The sequence below is a fragment of the Rhinichthys klamathensis genome, unplaced genomic scaffold (assembly GCF_029890125.1).
Source record: "Rhinichthys klamathensis goyatoka isolate OS25496 unplaced genomic scaffold, OSU_Roscu_1.1 h1tg000530l_1, whole genome shotgun sequence".
In the NCBI taxonomy this organism is placed as follows: Eukaryota; Metazoa; Chordata; class Actinopteri; order Cypriniformes; family Leuciscidae; genus Rhinichthys; species Rhinichthys klamathensis.
The window spans coordinates 835,998-853,735 of NW_026607006.1; the positions used below are offsets into that span (position 1 = coordinate 835,998).

The 17,738-nt window shown below is 40.5% G+C and overlaps 1 pseudogene; it reads left to right on the plus strand.

The window, feature by feature from the left end:
- Positions 1–1,511: 1,511 nt before the first annotated feature.
- On the plus strand, positions 1,512–17,342 carry LOC130073200 (piggyBac transposable element-derived protein 4-like; annotated as a pseudogene).
- The last annotated feature ends 396 nt before the right edge of the window (positions 17,343–17,738 follow it).

A 17,738-nucleotide genomic window follows, 5' to 3' on the forward strand; every position in this document is an offset into this window, starting at 1 on the left:
CCATAATTATAAATCTCTATGCACCTGTGTGAAACTCGTTTGCACAACTCTTCAATCAGCAATCAGTCCTCATCCATCTATAAAAAATGCCACCCCTGTGTTGCTATTTGCAAGCATGGATCAAAGAGGCCATAGGCATGGAAGGAGAGTAAGAGGCCATGGCAGAGGGGCCCGAGGAAGAGGAGTTTGTATGCGTGGTGGAGAAGCTGCAGCAGCAAGAGGACGAAATCGAGCTCAAGTTTAGTGATGGCCAAATGAAGCGTTTCGAAGCATTATTGCTTTCCGATACAATTGTGTCGAAAATGGTTCATTACTCGAAGCTTCATTCAGATAGAAATTGCAGCACTATCTCCTGGTGAAGTAAATGTAATGCAACAAAGCTGACAACCATAAAATGCCAGTAGGCTTATGTTAACGCCCCGTTTATTACGTGTTTACCGAGGCGATCAAAGCTGAAACAGTGTAGTGCTGTGAAACTCATTTATGTAGGTGAAGTTTCCAGACACTGATGAATTTCATGTGTTCACCTTGATAATAAAACATTAAGCATGATGTGTGTGTGTGTGTGTGTGTGTGTGTGTGCGTGTGTGTGTGTGTGTGTGTGTGTGTGTGTGTGTGTGTGAAAAATTATTTCTTTGCCACTCTCCTCAGCAATAAACTCAATCCACTCTCCTCAACAATAAACTCAATCCACTCTCCTCAACAATAACACCAATCCAAACACCGACTACTACAACCCACGGTGTTGCCATGGTTTGGCTTCACTTTTATAAGAAATACAGCCGCCAGGTTTCAAACCTGTCAACACTGGATTGGGCTGTCAAAGCAGTCAGGTGGTTCACTACAGGAGTGAACCAGTGTGTTTGCTTCAGACGTCATTTTCACGTGACTAATGACGTAATGATGCAAGCTCCGAAGCAGTGGTTCATTGCAAGGACCGTTCGAGTTTGAAGCAAGCTTCGGAGCGTCGGTGTCAGACGTAACATCACTACTCAAGTTTCAAATGAAATTCGGGCTACAATTATTGACCATGTCATCCATCATGGCTTGTCCTTTAGAGAGGCTGGACAAAGGGTCCAGCCCATTCTGAGTCGGAGCACTGTGGCATCTATTGTCAGGCTTTTTCGTAATGAGAACAGGTAATTCAGTGTTACTGTAATGTATACCACTGTGTATTTCAGCTTTACTGTATTGCCCTGTTAGCAGAACAAACTGTGTCTACAGTAATGATGTTTTATCAATCCCATTTATGTGACTGTCATACAGTAATGTCAATTTTGACATGCTTTTTGCTTTTACTTTATAGAATCCACACATTACCACACACTGGTGGCAGAGGAAAGATATTTAGTATTGAACAGGAGTCAGCCATTGTAGATATGGTAGTGGCAAACAATGCAATCAGACTGCGTGAAATCCAGGCAGCAGTAATTGCAGATCAGGGAGCATTTAGAAATATAAACAGTGTGAGTTTGGCAACTATCGAGTCCTTAAACCTTAACCATGTCAGAATGAAGCAGCTGTACAGAGTTCCATTTCAAAGAAACTCTGACATCGTAAAGGAGGCACGATTCCAGTATGTGCAGGTACAGATTTTTTTTATTGTAATACCTTTTTTACCATAGTTACATGCGACTGTAATCATTTGCTCTATGAATTTGCTATTTTTCTTAGAGAATAATAGAGCTTGAAGCTGAAGGGGCACATCACAAATTCATTTTTGTGGATGAAGCCAGCTCCAACCTCTGTAAAGTGAGGAGACGCGGGAGGAACATCATTGGGCAGAGGGCCACTGTCACAGTGCCAGGTCAGAGGGGTGCCAATATCACCATGTGTGCTGCCATCTCCAATGATGGGGTCCTTTGCCACATACCAACTATTAGTCCATACAATACAGAACGCCTCATCACATTTCTTGATGCATTGAAAGAAATACTCATTCCACCCGAGGAGAGAGGGCTGTTGAGGCCTGGCATGACTCTGTATGTCATAATTTGGGACAATGTGGCTTTCCACCACTCTCGCCTTGTAAATGAATGGTTTGCAGCACAGCCTCGTATTATGATGCAATTTCTCCCTGCATACTCGCCTTTTTTGAACCCAATCGAGGAGTTCTTCTCTGCTTGGAGGTGGAAGGTGTATGATCACCGGCCATATGAGCAGATGCCCCTCCTGGAGGCAATGAATGCTGGTTGCCTGGCAATAGGTGCAGAGGACTGCCAGGGATGGATACGCCATGCAAGGAGGTATTTCCCTCGGTGCATTGCAAGGGAAAACATTCAATGCGATGTTGATGAGAACCTGTGGCATAATCGTCAAGAACGAATGGACTAAATGTGAAAGATAAAATATATATACAGTATATATCTTTTTTTCTTTTTAAAGGTATTTCCACCCATAATTTGCCTTTGGTAGCTTTTTTTTTTCTTTTTCAGTATCCATTTGAGTTTGTAAAGTATCATATTTCATATTGATGGCTGTATTTTGTATTTTGTTGTCCATTGTGTAGTGATTAATTGAAAGAATAAACTAATTTGACCATAAGTTGTGGTGTTTGATGAGAATTTTTGCTTATGTTGCATGTTTTTAATGGTTTGTGAGTGTTAGAGCATTTTGCTAACAAAATGAGTCATTTTGGCCATTGAGCTTCAGTTTCATCCTGTGTGTTAACTGTTTTGAAAATGTGATGTCAGAGTGGGCAAATGTGTTTAAGCAATCGAGAAAAACTGTAACAGTTGGTGGCATTACAAAAACTGCATTACTTGTCATGTTTCAGTTCTATCTGTATAGAACATACAGTATGAAATCATTTTTTTTATAATTATTCATTCAGCTGTGTGAGAGAGAGAGAATTCATGGTGACTTAGATGTGTACAACATAATATCTAAATGTAAAGGAGCCATCAATACTTGTACAACTGGGAAAAAAACAGTGACAGAATTGCTGCAGTAAAGACTTTACTGTAATAGCAATATGAAATTGCCGTCAGTGATCAAAACGAAACAAGGACAAACATACATGGCCTTTGATTTAAAGTGTGCAAAAATAAAACAAAATGACAGGGAAAAAAAGGCCCAGAAAAAAAAAGTCCTGTTCTATCTATAAGATCTTCAGCATTTGGCCACATATTCTCATCTACATCACATCGTATGTTGTCTCTCGCTATACACCTTGGAAAGAAACGCTTGGCATGCCTTATCCACCCCTGACAGTCTTCAACTGAGATGTCTCTGCAGCCAGCATCCATGGCATCCAGGAGGGACATTTGGTCTTGAAGCCGATGATCATAAACTTTCCACCTCCAAGCAGAAAAAAATTCCTCAATGGGGCTGAGGAAAGGAGAGTACGGAGGAAGAAAAAGGGAAATCACTCTTGGATGTGCTGCAAACCAGTTTGTGATTGCATGTGAATGGTGGAATGCTACATTGTCCCATGCAATCACAAATGTCCTCATCTTTCCTCCCACCGGTTCTGCTTCTGGGACCAGTTGTTGGTGGAGGTCATCTAAAAACAAAAGAAGGCGCTCTGTGTTGTAGGGACCAATCTGGCTTTTCTGCAGGACCAAACCATCACTTGAGATTGCAGCACACATTGTGATATTTGTTCCTCTCTGACCCGGCACATCAACGGTGGCCCTTTTCCCAATTACATTTCTTCCTCGTCTACGTGTTTTTGCCAGGTTAAACCCTGCCTCGTCTACATAAATGAATTCATGTAGTGTCTGATTAGCCTCCAACTCCATAATTCTCTGAAATAAAAAACAAACACAATTTTTACATAAATGTTTTAGAGTAGCAATAGAGAAAAAAGGAAGTATGGAATAGTCACTTTAGAATCAGACATGGTGTATAGACACCATACCTGGACGTATTGGTGCCGGAGTTACTTGACCCGATCACTGTTTCTCTCAAATGGAACCGTGTGCAACTGTTTCATTCGAATTCTGTGTTTGGTCAGAGTCCGAGCAATGGTAGCTAGGCTGATGCTTTCCACATTTTGGAATACCAGGTTGTCCTCTACAATTCTGGTCTGAATTTCTCTCAGTTGTATTGCATTGTCAGCAATGACCCATCCTACAATGGCATGTTCTTGGTCTTCACTGAGAAGCTTTCTTCTTCCCCCAGAGCGAGGAAGTCGTTGTGTCCTTTAGAAGAACAAAAATACAACATTTGCATTTGTAGCTAGTGTAATACAGTAAATAGCAACCGCATTGATAGCCCTAATGAAATGCATGACTTACCTGTTGGTTTGTTGAAAAATCCGGATAATGGAAGCAACGGTTGACCGTCTGAGATTAGGCTGGACTCTTTCACCAGCCTCTCTCAATGATAGACCATGGTTTATCACATGGTCTATGATGGTGGCTCTGATTTCATCCGTGACAACAGCTCTTACTCTCCTTTGAACAACACCACGCATTCTTACTCCTCTTCCCCTACCTCTCCTTCTCCCTTGTTCTGGTCCAACTAGTCCTCTCCCTGGTCCAACTAGTCCTCTCCCTCGTGCAGACATTTTCTTTCTTTTTCTGCTCCTCTGTGTTGTTATGTGTTGCTTTGAACAAAACCAATCCAAAGACTGCCTTTTTATTGTGTATGTCCATGTAATGGAAAGTCTTCATCACCTGGCAATGTCTCTGATTGAGATTGGAATCAGCTATTTCTTACTCTAATTATCAGTAATTTAAAAATGCTTATCAGCTGTTTGAATATATTTTTTAAATATTTGTTTCAATAATTTTGAGCTGATATTCTTGCAGAAGTAGAGGCTTTATACTGTATCTATGGTTTGGAACAATAGGTCTTAATTTCTGGCATGCTGCGTTTAAGCATTTGTAAAAAAGACTATAAAGATCCATGATTTTGGTATTGGGTTTGCTTATATATACAGAAAATGTAGGCATTCTAGAAATGTGTTAATTGACTGCATTTTGTGTGAAAACAACATGAATTGTGTTAATGGTATGGTCACAACAGACCGATGTTGTGCTAATTGTGTTTAGAGTTTTGAAAATGTGATTACAGATTGGACAAAAGGTTGTTAGCAATTGAAAAAAACTTTAATACATTTAATTATATCAAGTGCTGTGAGAAAAGGCTATAAACCTCCACCTCCAACATCCTCACACACAATATAGCCTACTAGCCGAGACTCCTTCTTTATGTGTACAGATGTGACGTAATGACTCAATATAGCCTACTAGCCGAGACTCTTCTTTATGTGTACAGATGTGACGTAATGACTCAATATAGTCTACTAGCCGAGACTCTTCTATGTGTACAGATGTGACGTAATGACTCAATATAGCCTACTAGCCGAGACTCTTCTATGTGTACAGATGTGACGTAATGACTCAATATAGTCTACTAGCCGAGACTCTTCTTTATGTGTACAGATGTGACGTAATGACTCAATATAGCCTACTAGCCGAGACTCTTCTTTATGTGTACAGATGTGACGTAATGACTCAATATAGCCTACTAGCCGAGACTCTTCTTTATGTGTACAGATGTGACGTAATGACTCAATATAGCCTACTAGCCGAGACTCCTTCTTTATGTGTACAGATGTGACATAATGACTCAATATAGTCTCTAGCCAAGACTCCTTTATGTGTACAGATGTGACGTAATGACTCAATATAGCCTACTAGCCGAGACTCTTCTTTATGTGTACAGATGTGACGTAATGACTCAATATAGCCTACTAGCCGAGACTCCTTCTTTATGTGTACAGATGTGACGTAATGACGCAATATAGCCTACTGGCTGAGACTCCTTCTTTATGTGTACAGATGTGACATAATGACTCAATATAGTCTCTAGCCGAGACTCCTTTATGTGTACAGATGTGACGTAATGACTCAATATAGCCTACTAGCCGAGACTCTTCTTTATGTGTACAGATGTGACGTAATGACTCAATATAGCCTACTAGCCGAGACTCCTTCTTTATGTGTACAGATGTGACGTAATGACTCAATATAGCCTACTAGCCGAGACTCTTCTTTATGTGTACAGATGTGAAGTAATGACTCAATATAGCCGACTAGCCGAGACTCTTCTTTATGTGTACAGATGTGACGTAATGACTCAATATAGCCTACTAGCCGAGACTCTTCTTTATGTGTACAGATGTGACGTAATGACTCAATATAGCCTACTAGCCGAGACTCTTCTTTATGTGTACAGATGTGACGTAATGACTCAATATAGCCTACTAGCCGAGACTCCTTCTTTATGTGTACAGATGTGACGTAATGACGCAATATAGCCTACTGGCTGAGACTCCTTCTTTATGTGTACAGATGTGACATAATGACTCAATATAGTCTCTAGCCGAGACTCCTTTATGTGTACAGATGTGACGTAATGACTCAATATAGCCTACTAGCCGAGACTCTTCTTTATGTGTACAGATGTGACGTAATGACTCAATATAGCCTACTAGCCGAGACTCCTTCTTTATGTGTACAGATGTGACGTAATGACTCAATATAGCCTACTAGCCGAGACTCCTTCTTTATGTGTACAGATGTGACGTAATGACTCAATATAGCCTACTAGCCGAGACTCCTTCTTTATGTGTACAGATGTGACGTAATGACTCAATATAGTCTACTAGCCGAGACTCTTCTTTATGTGTACAGATGTGACGTAATGACTCAATATAGCCTACTAGCCGAGACTCCTTCTTTATGTGTACAGATGTGACATAATGACTCAATATAGTCTACTAGCCAAGACTCTTCTCTATGTGTACAGATGTGACGTAATGACGCAAAGACAAGCTCGCATTTCCTGCGTAAATCCACCAGTACCACTGGAATTAAAAACATTATTACAAGCTTACCGCTTTGAATCGAGCTAAGGCAAGCAGAGAGTTTTGAACACTGGCTGGTTATGTACTTGCTCAAAAATTTCTTTTGGATAATTTTTAACCCAAAAAAGTTACGGACTGGAGCTTTAAATGAGTCCACTCCCCAAGATTACGGTTATAAACATGAACCTTGTCTGAAAGGCAAAGGGAGAGGTGTTGCTGTAATGTATAGTAATATTTTCAGAATTACTAAGAAATCTAGTTTCAAATATAATTCTTTTGAAGTGTTGGTGCTTAATGTAACAATATATAGTGTAAATTAGGGGTGTTACGGTACATGTATTCGTATTGAACCGTTTCGGTACGAGGCTTCCGGTTCGGTACGCATACAAACCGAACGATTCCTCGGACCATTTTTCCTGCCGACAAAATTCGCGCTGGCACGACCACCACAACGCTGTGCAACATCAAATGGCAAACGTAATGAAAGCGGAACGAAACTGCGCTACTCATTATATTGTGCTTCACGGACCGTTTATCAGTTTGGACCAGCAACATTTAATATAGTAGCCTAACACTAACTGTAACCATGGAAGTTTGGCTGGAATAGTGAAATGCTTTCAAGTACTTCACACATCTTTTTCCAGCACTTCAAAACTCAAATATTATCTAAATATTATATATCAAAATATAGCCCTATATTTAAATGTTATTTTCAATGTGATGAACAAAACATTATTTGTTCATCCTTCAAAGATTGCCCCCATTTATAAACCTGAAAGTTTCAATATGTAGGAAAACTCAAACTTATTTAAAAATATTTTTTCTTTTAATAAATAGGAAATTTCTCTGCCATTTCTTTCTTTTTGCTGTATCGAAAATGTACCGAACCGTGACACCACTGTATCATATGCAAAGCCGACTCCGTGTTACAAATATGTTAGACCTATTACTTCTGCCACTAAAGATTGCTTTATTATTAAACTTCCTGATCAGTTTCAGCATCTCAGCATCCCAGATAGCTTAGAACAACTTGATATTGTGACAGAAACTTTTAACTCTCTCTTTTCCAGTACTTTAGACACAGTGCTCCGTTGCGCTTAAAGTCCCTGTAAAGCCAATTTAAAAAAAACATTCTAAACACATTATAAATGTTAGAAATGTATTGCTAAAACATATTACAAAGACTGAACTGTGAAGTACTGAATTGTGGAGTTAGACCGTTAAACAGTTTTTCACCATTGCTATTTTCCGGATTTTTTGGGCGGGGCTAAAACGGGGCTCGATGACGCATTGGAGCCCCTGAGCTCCTGGACACGCCCCTACTTGATGACGCACTGGAGCCCCTGAGGCTGTCCGCTCCCCTAACAATATAGAGCACAGTTTTGCCGCTCAATCGTGAGTTACGGTCAGTGCTATTAGTTACTACAGCAGCCTACAGATTGCTAGCTAGCTATGCCTTCGTCACGGAAATGCGTAGCCCTACAACCTGGATGCGATCACCGGATCACAAACAAAACAGATCAGTGTCCTTATTTAAATTTCCGAAAAACGATGCTACATCAAGAAGAAGTGGATTAATTTTGTGAAGAGCCAACCTTGATGGAGAGCTGAGGATCACTGCCAAAACCCGCCTCTGTAAGTGATCATTTTACATGGGATAGTTTTATAAACTTTCGTCGGAGACAACTGAGACATTCACTGATAATCCACAGTTACTGGTGAATGGGGCCGAACCGACTATCTTCCGCCTCGGCATTCATCCTCCCGTCGCGCCGACAACTGGTGCCGTCATCGGCAGTGCGTGCCCACCGTGCGAGCATCTATTCCGCCTGTAGAGTTGAGTGTGGCGACGGCAGCTTTCCCGCGAGGGGGCGTGGTTTCAGCGCAGCCAGCGGACACGCCCCCAGCGTTTGAGAGCAGAGACTACTGCTCATTTTTTCAAGATTTTGATAGCTTATTTTATGTACTTGCTGGCTTTTTTTATCATTCAAATTTGACAGGGTGGCTAATAACACATTTTTCTGTGGTGTGACAAACTCAGAACACATACAAAATTTTGACTTTACAGGGACTTTAAAGAAATTTAAAAGAAAATAGTCCAACGCCGTGGTACAACGAGCACACTCAGGCCCTTAAGAGAGCAGCCAGAAAAATGAAGCGTAGCTGGAATAAAACAAAACTAGAGGTATTTCGCCTTTCATGGAAGGAGAGCACGATTGCATACAGTGAGGCCTTAAAAGCTGCTAGATCTGCTTATTTTTCAACCCTATTAGAAGAAAATAAATAAAAGCCTAGGTATTTATTTGAAGTTTCCAAGCCCAGAAGTTTCCAAGCAGCAGAGCAGTAATGACTTAAGAACTTCTTCACTTATACACAAGTTTTTGAGCCGTTTCCGCCCTACGTCCTAACCTCCTCCCGTCGATGCAATCCACTTCCGTTCTGGCGGGCTGGGTTTGTTTTGCTAGCTAGCTCCGTTGTGCCGACAAAGCACTGATATTGCAGTGACAAATGATATAACAATTACAACATGAAGAAAAGTGGTTCGGGAACGACGTGTTTGGTAGTTGGTTGCAAACACTCGAGAAAGCACCTGAAACGAGTAGTTAGATAGAGAGTGCTACGACCACAATCCAGCTACCAAGAGGCAATGTCCATGCGCTCCATTGTTTAAATTTTTTCGCAAGGCTGATACCGACTCGAAATCAAGGATCTGGCTGAGAGTGCCTTGTGAGGTTTAGAATCTTGCCTTGTGTTCCTGTCTACCAACACCCAGCCATGATGTTCATTAAATACAGATAAACCCAACAAATACTGCATGCATTTTATTTTTTAATATTATATATGAAAATTTTCATAGTGATGTAATTGTGTGGGCTGCTTTTGTATTTTACTTTTTAATACCTGTTAGGATTAAATACGCAATCTTGTTGAAGTGAATTTCGTTTTGTATAAATTGTATCTTCATTTTAATCAATGTTTCATCAAAAAATTGCCTTGATTAATAAATAAGAAGCAAATATAGTAGACAATATAATTAGGACACGGAGGCGCCGGTGCGTGAACTGGAGCGCATCTCATAAATGAACCGAAAACTGACAGAAAACACTAGTTTATTAATAAACAATTCAAATGCTTTCAGATTGTCCATTGCTTAATAAACAATTCAAATGTTTTCAGATTGTCCATTGCTTTTCCATCTATTGCCATGGATTGCACGAAGTAGGAGCAAATCTTGCTGTACGTTATGCTGGGCCACGTCGTCATGTTATCCTACCAGTTCTGCACTGAATTCTAGTAACGCCATCTCCAGTCAAAGTAGTAGAACCGTGTTCCCAAGCTGCATGTGTGAACGTACAGTAAGGAACATAAGGCCTATCTTTCATGATCGTAGTTCAGTGCAATAATTAAATTAAATGAAATTACGTCAAACTTTATTTTCACTCAAACAGTACAGGCACACTGATATATCGCACAGCATAAAGAGATAATGTAAATTGTGCATTATGTAAACAACGGACATCTGTTGGCATGACCTAAATATGGCTAGGCTCTACATTTGCTTTCAGATAAACAAAACGATCATGTTTGTATGACATGACACAACCGACTTTGTTGCTGTGCAGATATTGATATGCCTCGGAGGCTTTCAGATTGTCCATTGCTTTTCCATCTATTGCCATGGATTGCACGAAGTAGGAGCAAATCTTCCTGTACATTATGCTGGGCCACGTCGTCATGTTATTCTCCCAGGTCTGCACTGAATTCGGGTGGGGGATAGTAACGCCATCTCCAGTCAAAGTAGTAGAACCGTGTTCCCAAGCTGCATCTTAATCGCTGTGTTTACACCGGCAGACGCTGTGCAAACCACTTCCGGCGGAAATTAAGTGCATTTGTGTAGAGTTATGGCGCCGCCCAGGATTTTGGCGCATAAACTTGTGTATAAGATTGATAATATCCGGGAGAATATCCTCTTCTTAATATAATTAATTCCTCTTTGTCTCTAGGATACGTACCAACAACTTTTAAGCTGGCTATGATTAAACCGCTTGTTAAAAAAACACAACTTGATCCTACAGAATTAGTCAATTACAGGCCGATCTCGAATCTATCTTTTCTGTCAAAGATACTAGAAAAGGTAGTATCTTCACAACTATGTTCCTTTTTTAGAAAGAAATTATATCTGTGAGGATTTTCAATCAGGATTTAGACCGTACCATAGTACTGAGGCGGCTCTCATCAGAGTCACAAATGATTTGCTCTTATCCGATCGTGGTTGTATCTCTCTATTAGTGTTACTTGATCTTAGTGCTGCATTTGATACTATTGACCACAACATTCTTTTAAATAGACTCGAAAATTATGTTGGCATAGGTGGAAATGCATAAGCATGGTTTAAATTAGTGCTGCACGATTAAGGTTGGGCATCGAGAACCGGTTCCAACTTGGATCCGTTTAAAAAATAACGATTCCATTGGAAAATTTGTTTTCAATTCCAATCATCGGTTCCAAACGCGCAAGTTTTGGTCCATAGTGTTCACCGGATTTCTGGAAGTGCTCGCCCGCTTGTTCTGTTGCAGCCGTGGAGCACGGTAAGCAGCGCTAAAAAGTGTGGCTTTATTTCACCTTAAAAAGCCTGGGTTGGCACAGTGATTTTCATTCCACTTGAATAAATATACCTACGATTTGCGTGTGTACATAATTGTTCCAGTGGCAGAGTTTTTGCCACACACATCACAGGTTTTGGGTTCTAATCTGCACTCGTATAGTTTTTATTTTCCTCATCAAAACCAAATATGTTCATCAGTGGTTGTATATCAATCAGGGAAACGTTTGTGTACAATTTGTTTTGTGATTTCACTGGATCGAATTAGAGTCTCCGCAACGGATTGAAGCGCGCGTCCGAGAGAAGACTGTGCGCGGGCCATAAGAGAAGTTGAGAACACTGTATCCGCATCACTGATCGCAGCGGCAACGAGCACTTTGACCACTTGATTTAAAAAACAACACATTTTAGCGCTAGATCGCATTTTATTTAACAAAAGAACGAAATGAATGCTCTGCTAGGTAACTGGAGATGATTTATTTATTTGTATTGGTACATCCGTGCCGCGAGATGTTTTTGTGTGAGGACAATATTGACAAAAAAGTGGTGGGGACATGTCCCACCCGCAAATTACGCCTATGCCTGCATGGTGTACAAATTAACAAGGAGTGTAGCGTGTCCTCGGGCAACCCTGCGCTAACCAACGTTAGTAACGTTACCTTGTCACAATCAGTCAAGTGATCATAGTGTAATAAAGCGCTTGACCAAATTGCTAATTGTGGTGAACAAAAACGTTACTGAAATTATTTTTCCCTCGTAGATGAATGTAGCGTTATCCAAATTCCCCACGCTAGTCCTAATATTACTGTTTATACATGTCCAGAGAGTCCAGACCAGGGTGCAAGTTCTGCAAATCTGTTTTTTGGTCTGGTGCAGAGGCATTCCTAATTTTCTCTCACATGGGCTGCAGCTCCCAAAACTAAAACTCATTATTGAATCAAAATAAAATGTTCCTCTGTGAAATGAGCCTGTGACATGTTTTGACTCCACCCCTCAAAGAACCGGAATCGAGAATCGAAAAGAACCGAAATCGAAAGGAGGAATCGGAATCAGAATCGTTCAAATCAAAACGATCCCCAACCCTATGAAATAACCAAATTAGGGCTGTTAACGCAATTAATATTAATAATAATAATAACGCAATTAACGCAGCATCTGTTATATTTGTCATCCTTTGGCTAGTGTTACATGATCCCGCTCTTATTCGTGCAAATGGTTTTAAACCATTCATGCCCGACAAGTCAAAAGAGCTGCATGTAAATGTCCTGACTGGACACGCACCAGTATCGTACATATGCACAGACCGCATGCCAGAATACAGTTCTCTTTCACGCTTGAACGAACAATAACAAACACAATTTGGCCAAAATGTTGTTTTGTCGAGTATCTTCATAACATAAGAGCAGTCTTATGATGAACGTGAGAGAATGAGGTGCGTGTGAGATCCACGTCTCTGTCAGCAACGGCTGCTCTTAAAGGGCCAGCAGCCAATAAAGCTTTCTGTCAGTAAAGTTAATCAAAGAACAAAGGGAACTTGACACAGAAGATGAAACCGAGATTCAAGAGGATTACCAGGAATCTGAAAAGGATGATTATGAGGAGGAAGGCCATGCAGACGAAATCTATCTGTCAAAATATGGAAATATTATCTGGAATACTACTCCACCTCCACAGAGGCCAGGAAAAGCTTCAGCATCAAGGATCATGAAACTCACACCTGGACCAACAAGGTATTCATGTTCTCGTGTCGAGGACATGAAGTCTACTTTTTTTATTTTTTTTTCCGACGTCAATCCAGAACATCCTGATTGAGATGACAAATTTGGAAGGCAAGAAAGTGTATGGTGACAGCTGGAATGATGTAAATTGAACAGAGTTTGAAGCTTTTATTGGTTTGATCCTGCTTGCAGGTTTTTATTGCTCACGCAATGAGGCCTTGAGAAGTTTGTGGGATGCTGAAACTGGTCGTTCAATTTTTTTGGGCCGTCAAGTCCATGAAGAACTTCGTCAAGAATCATCCGATTTGACAACAAGGACACAAGAGCAGGTCGACGTGACACTGACAAGCTGGCTGCAATCCGTTACATCTGGAATCTGTGGGTCGAGCGTCTCCCTCTGATGTATAACCCTGGCCCAGACGTAACTGCAGATGAGTGCTTGATTCCATTCAGAGGAAGATGTGCTTTCAAACAGTATATGCCCAGCAAACCTGCAAAGTATGGAATCAAGATCTGGGCTGCATGTGATTCCAGAACAAGTTATGCTTGGAATATGCAGGTGTACACAGGGAAGCGTCTAGATGGACAGCCTGAAAATAAATTAGGGTGTGTGTGCCATGGTCCTCGACTTCACCGCTGGTCTTCAGGGACAGGGACACACAATAACCTGTGACAATTTTTTTACGTCACATGCCCTTGGCCAGGTGCTCCTAAAAAAACAGCTGACAATGGTTGGGACAATAAGAAGAAACAAGCCTGAGCTTCCACCTGCTCTTCTTTCAACAAAAGGCAGAGATCGCTTTTCTTCTGCCTTTGCCTTCACTGACACACATTGTCTTATTGTCCCAAAAAAGGCAAAAATGTGTTACTGATGAGCACCTGCCACAAGGAGGCCAAAGTAAGAGACAGGGAGGACAAGAAACCTCAAGTTAATCTTGGATTACAATCATTGCAAAGGAGGAGTTGACAACATTGACAAGGTATTTCCAAATTTGATTTGATATTTATATGCATTATTTGCTAAATGTATCATGCATTTCTTTTGTCAGCGAATGTACTAATTTGTGTGTCTTAATGTCTTTGTAATATTGCAGATGATTGCAACATACAGCTGCAAGAGAAAATCAGCTCGTTGGCCAATGCCTGTTTTTTCAGCCATGATTGACGTGTCAACCATCAATGCTTTTGTGGTGTGGAAAGAGATAAATCCTGCATGGGAGAGAGGAAAGTGTTTCCAGAGAAGGCTCTTTCTTGAACGGCTTGGAAAAGCTCTGGTGAGTCCTCACATGAAGATCCGAAAACACCAGCCTCAGCCTCAGCCTCAACTTACTGAGAAAAATGCAAGATCCTCCTTCAGACAGCGAAGAGGCTCCCGGACCCTTCGCCCAACCTCCATCCTCAAAAAGAAAGCGGTGTCAGGTGTGTCCACGGAGCAAAGATGTGAAGTCCAGAGGGCACTGCACACACTGCAAGAAGAACATCTGCATTGCTCACACTGTCAAAGTCTACCAGATGTGCATGGATTTGCAAAAACGAATTCATGTGACGTAGTATCATTCTCAGTGTTTTGCATTGTGCTTGTTCTTTCTCTTTTTTATTAGCCATGTTATTTATATAAAAAAAGTTTTATTGTTCTGTGTACCCTTCACTCATGTTCATTAGTTTATTGTTGCTGTTGTTTTGTAGTATATTGGTTTTATTTATTTTTTTTAAAATCTCTTGTTCTAAAAAAATGAATCATTTGTGATAAAACATTTTCTGAAATAAATAGTATGTGATTACAGTCATGTCTTTTAGTGGTGACTTGTAACGTTTCTGCAAATGTATGTATAATAATTTGCAAAAGCAGAATAAATATCAAAGTTGTGAGGAGAAGTTGTAGCATCAAGAAAAATGAAGTGAAAATTAAATAAGTCCCTATGGACCTCTACTGGAGATTTGTGGTCATTGCACTTTGTTTCTTTAAAGGAACACTCCGACTTTTTGGGACTTTAGCCTATTCACCTTATCCCCCAAAGTTAGATAAGTTCATACATACCTTTTTCATCTCCGTGCGTGCTATAAGTCTGTTTGACGCACCCACCGCTAGCCTAGCTTAGCACAAAGACTGGATGTAAATGGTTGCAGCTAGCATACTAATTCAAATAAGTGACAAAATAACGCAAACATTTTCCTATTTACATGTTGTGATTTGTATAGTCACAGAGTGTACAAAAAAACAAAGTCACATGAGACACAGACATATTTTAACAGTATAAATACTGGGAACTATATTCTCTGAAGGCGAAGCACTGCTACTTGGGCGGAGTGATAACCGCAGCACATGAGACGCGCTCTCTGCTCCTCACCACGGCGCGTCTCAGGTGCTGCGGTTATCACTCCGCCCAAGTAGCAGTGCTTCGCCACAACATGAGGATTACATCCTCATGTTGTTCCAACCCCGTAAGACTTTCGTTCATCTTCGGAACACAAATTAAGATATTTTTGATTAAATCTGAGAGCTGGATCACTCCTCCATAGGCTTCTTAAGGGATCGAAACTGGACGGCCGAAAAGTAATGAAAGACATCGTTAAAATAGTCCTAGTGACTACAGTGGCTCAATCTTAAGTTTATCAAGCAACGAGAATACTTTTTGTGCGCAAAAAAACAAACAAAAACAACGACTTTATTTCAACTATTCATTTCCTTTCCTGTGGGCCTCGACATTTCACGTAGTGGAACTGCGCAAAGCTTCTAGGTTGTACGTCAAGATATTTTCCCGTCTTATTGCTGACCTGAAAGACCTGCAGGATTCAGGCTTTCAGCTGGAAGATGGGAGGTACCTTAAGGCGTCACTGATTGCTATATGTGGCGATAATCTCGGTTCCCACTCTGTTAGTGGATTCACAGATAATTTCAGCAGTAGCAGAAAGGTACTGTTTGATTAACAGAGAGACATTTGCCAAATCGCCACTGGTTTTTGGCCCTCCACGAACACCTACAAATTATAACGACAGTATACAACAACTGACCTCTGACCATAATTTAATAGATGGAATCAAATTTAATTCCTGTTTCAACTCACTTAAGTCTTTTCATGTCTGTAGCGGTCTTCCTCCATGTCTTGGACATGACGTTTTTGAGGGAGTAGTGGCAAATGATTTGGCCCTCTATATTGAACATTTGGTAAATTCTGTAAAACATTTCACCTATGACCAGATAGATCAGGCCATCGCACAGACAAAACGTTTGGGTAGTGACTCACACAACAAACCATGTGAGATTAAGGAAAATGCTAAAAAGCTCAGTGGGTCAGCCACACAGAATTGGTGTCTTTTACGATTATTACCAGTTTATGTTGGTAGATGGATCAAAAATCCTATGGAAAGTGAGGTTTGCCAGTTGTGCCTTAAGATAAAGGAAATAACTGCATTCATCTGTGCTCCAAAAATTCACCAGAATGAGGTCGCATATCTGAAAGTTTTGCTCGAAGAATATGTATATTTACGGAACAGCATGTTCCCTGACCACCCTCTCAAACCAAAGCATCACTATTTGTTGCATTATCCTGACCCAATCCTTAAATTTGGGCCACTAATACGCTTGTGGACACTAAGGTTTGAAAGCAAACACACCTATTTCAAGGAGTGTGCCAGAAAGCTTCACAATTTTTTACACTTAAGTAAGACACTGACAGAAAGACCCCAGCTTCTTCAGTCATATCTAGGTTGTGGTCAGTTATTCCCACCTTCCATTCAGGTTGCTGGTGAAGCAAATGAAATTGATGAACAGACATACAATGGGGATATACAGATGCTGTTAAAGACAGTTGATATTGATAAAAACAAAACCTCTGAGGTTTCATCAGTGATTTACAAAGGGAGCAAGTACACCAAAGGCCTTGCTGTTGTTTTAAAGCACATTGGTGACAACCTGGTCTTTGGGAAAATATCCCTCATACTTACTGATGAGAAACAGGTGCACTTTGTTGTTTTGGTACATCACTCTTTACTGTTAGTTGATCTTGGAATCTATCACCTATGCCAGTCAGAAAATGAATATGCATATATTAATGCAGATTGGTTGCAAGATTATTATCCACTGCCAGTGTACAACATCTTGGACCTCCCTACTGTTTGCTTGCATCACTCAGTGTGTTCTTCATTCTAGGTATGGATGCTGAATGCATTCAGGAAATTCAGAGAGTGTTACCTGAATTAGACTATGAGAGATTGATGTGAGAGTGTGCTTCACTGGATCATTCAGTTCATTTTAATAACGGTTTTCTATGGGAGGAAAATGCTTAACGTGTAATTAGACATGTTGCGTTCATATTCAGGGCTCATCTATTTTTCTGTACGCTGTATGGTATGCTTTATTAATAAGGTGTGTACAGTATTTGATGTTTTAATATAACAGTTTTAGGACATTAAGCATTTTAGAATGTCCTTTTTTCACGCACACACAATTTGAAAAGACTCAAACGGACACAGGCAGAGTGAAAGACTGGATTTGTTTTCTGATCAGGTATGGGTACAAGTGATTTCAAAACATTTCAGCCGGTTCTAATTTGATTTTTGTATGCTGTGAACATGTTTAGCTAAAAAGACTGCCATT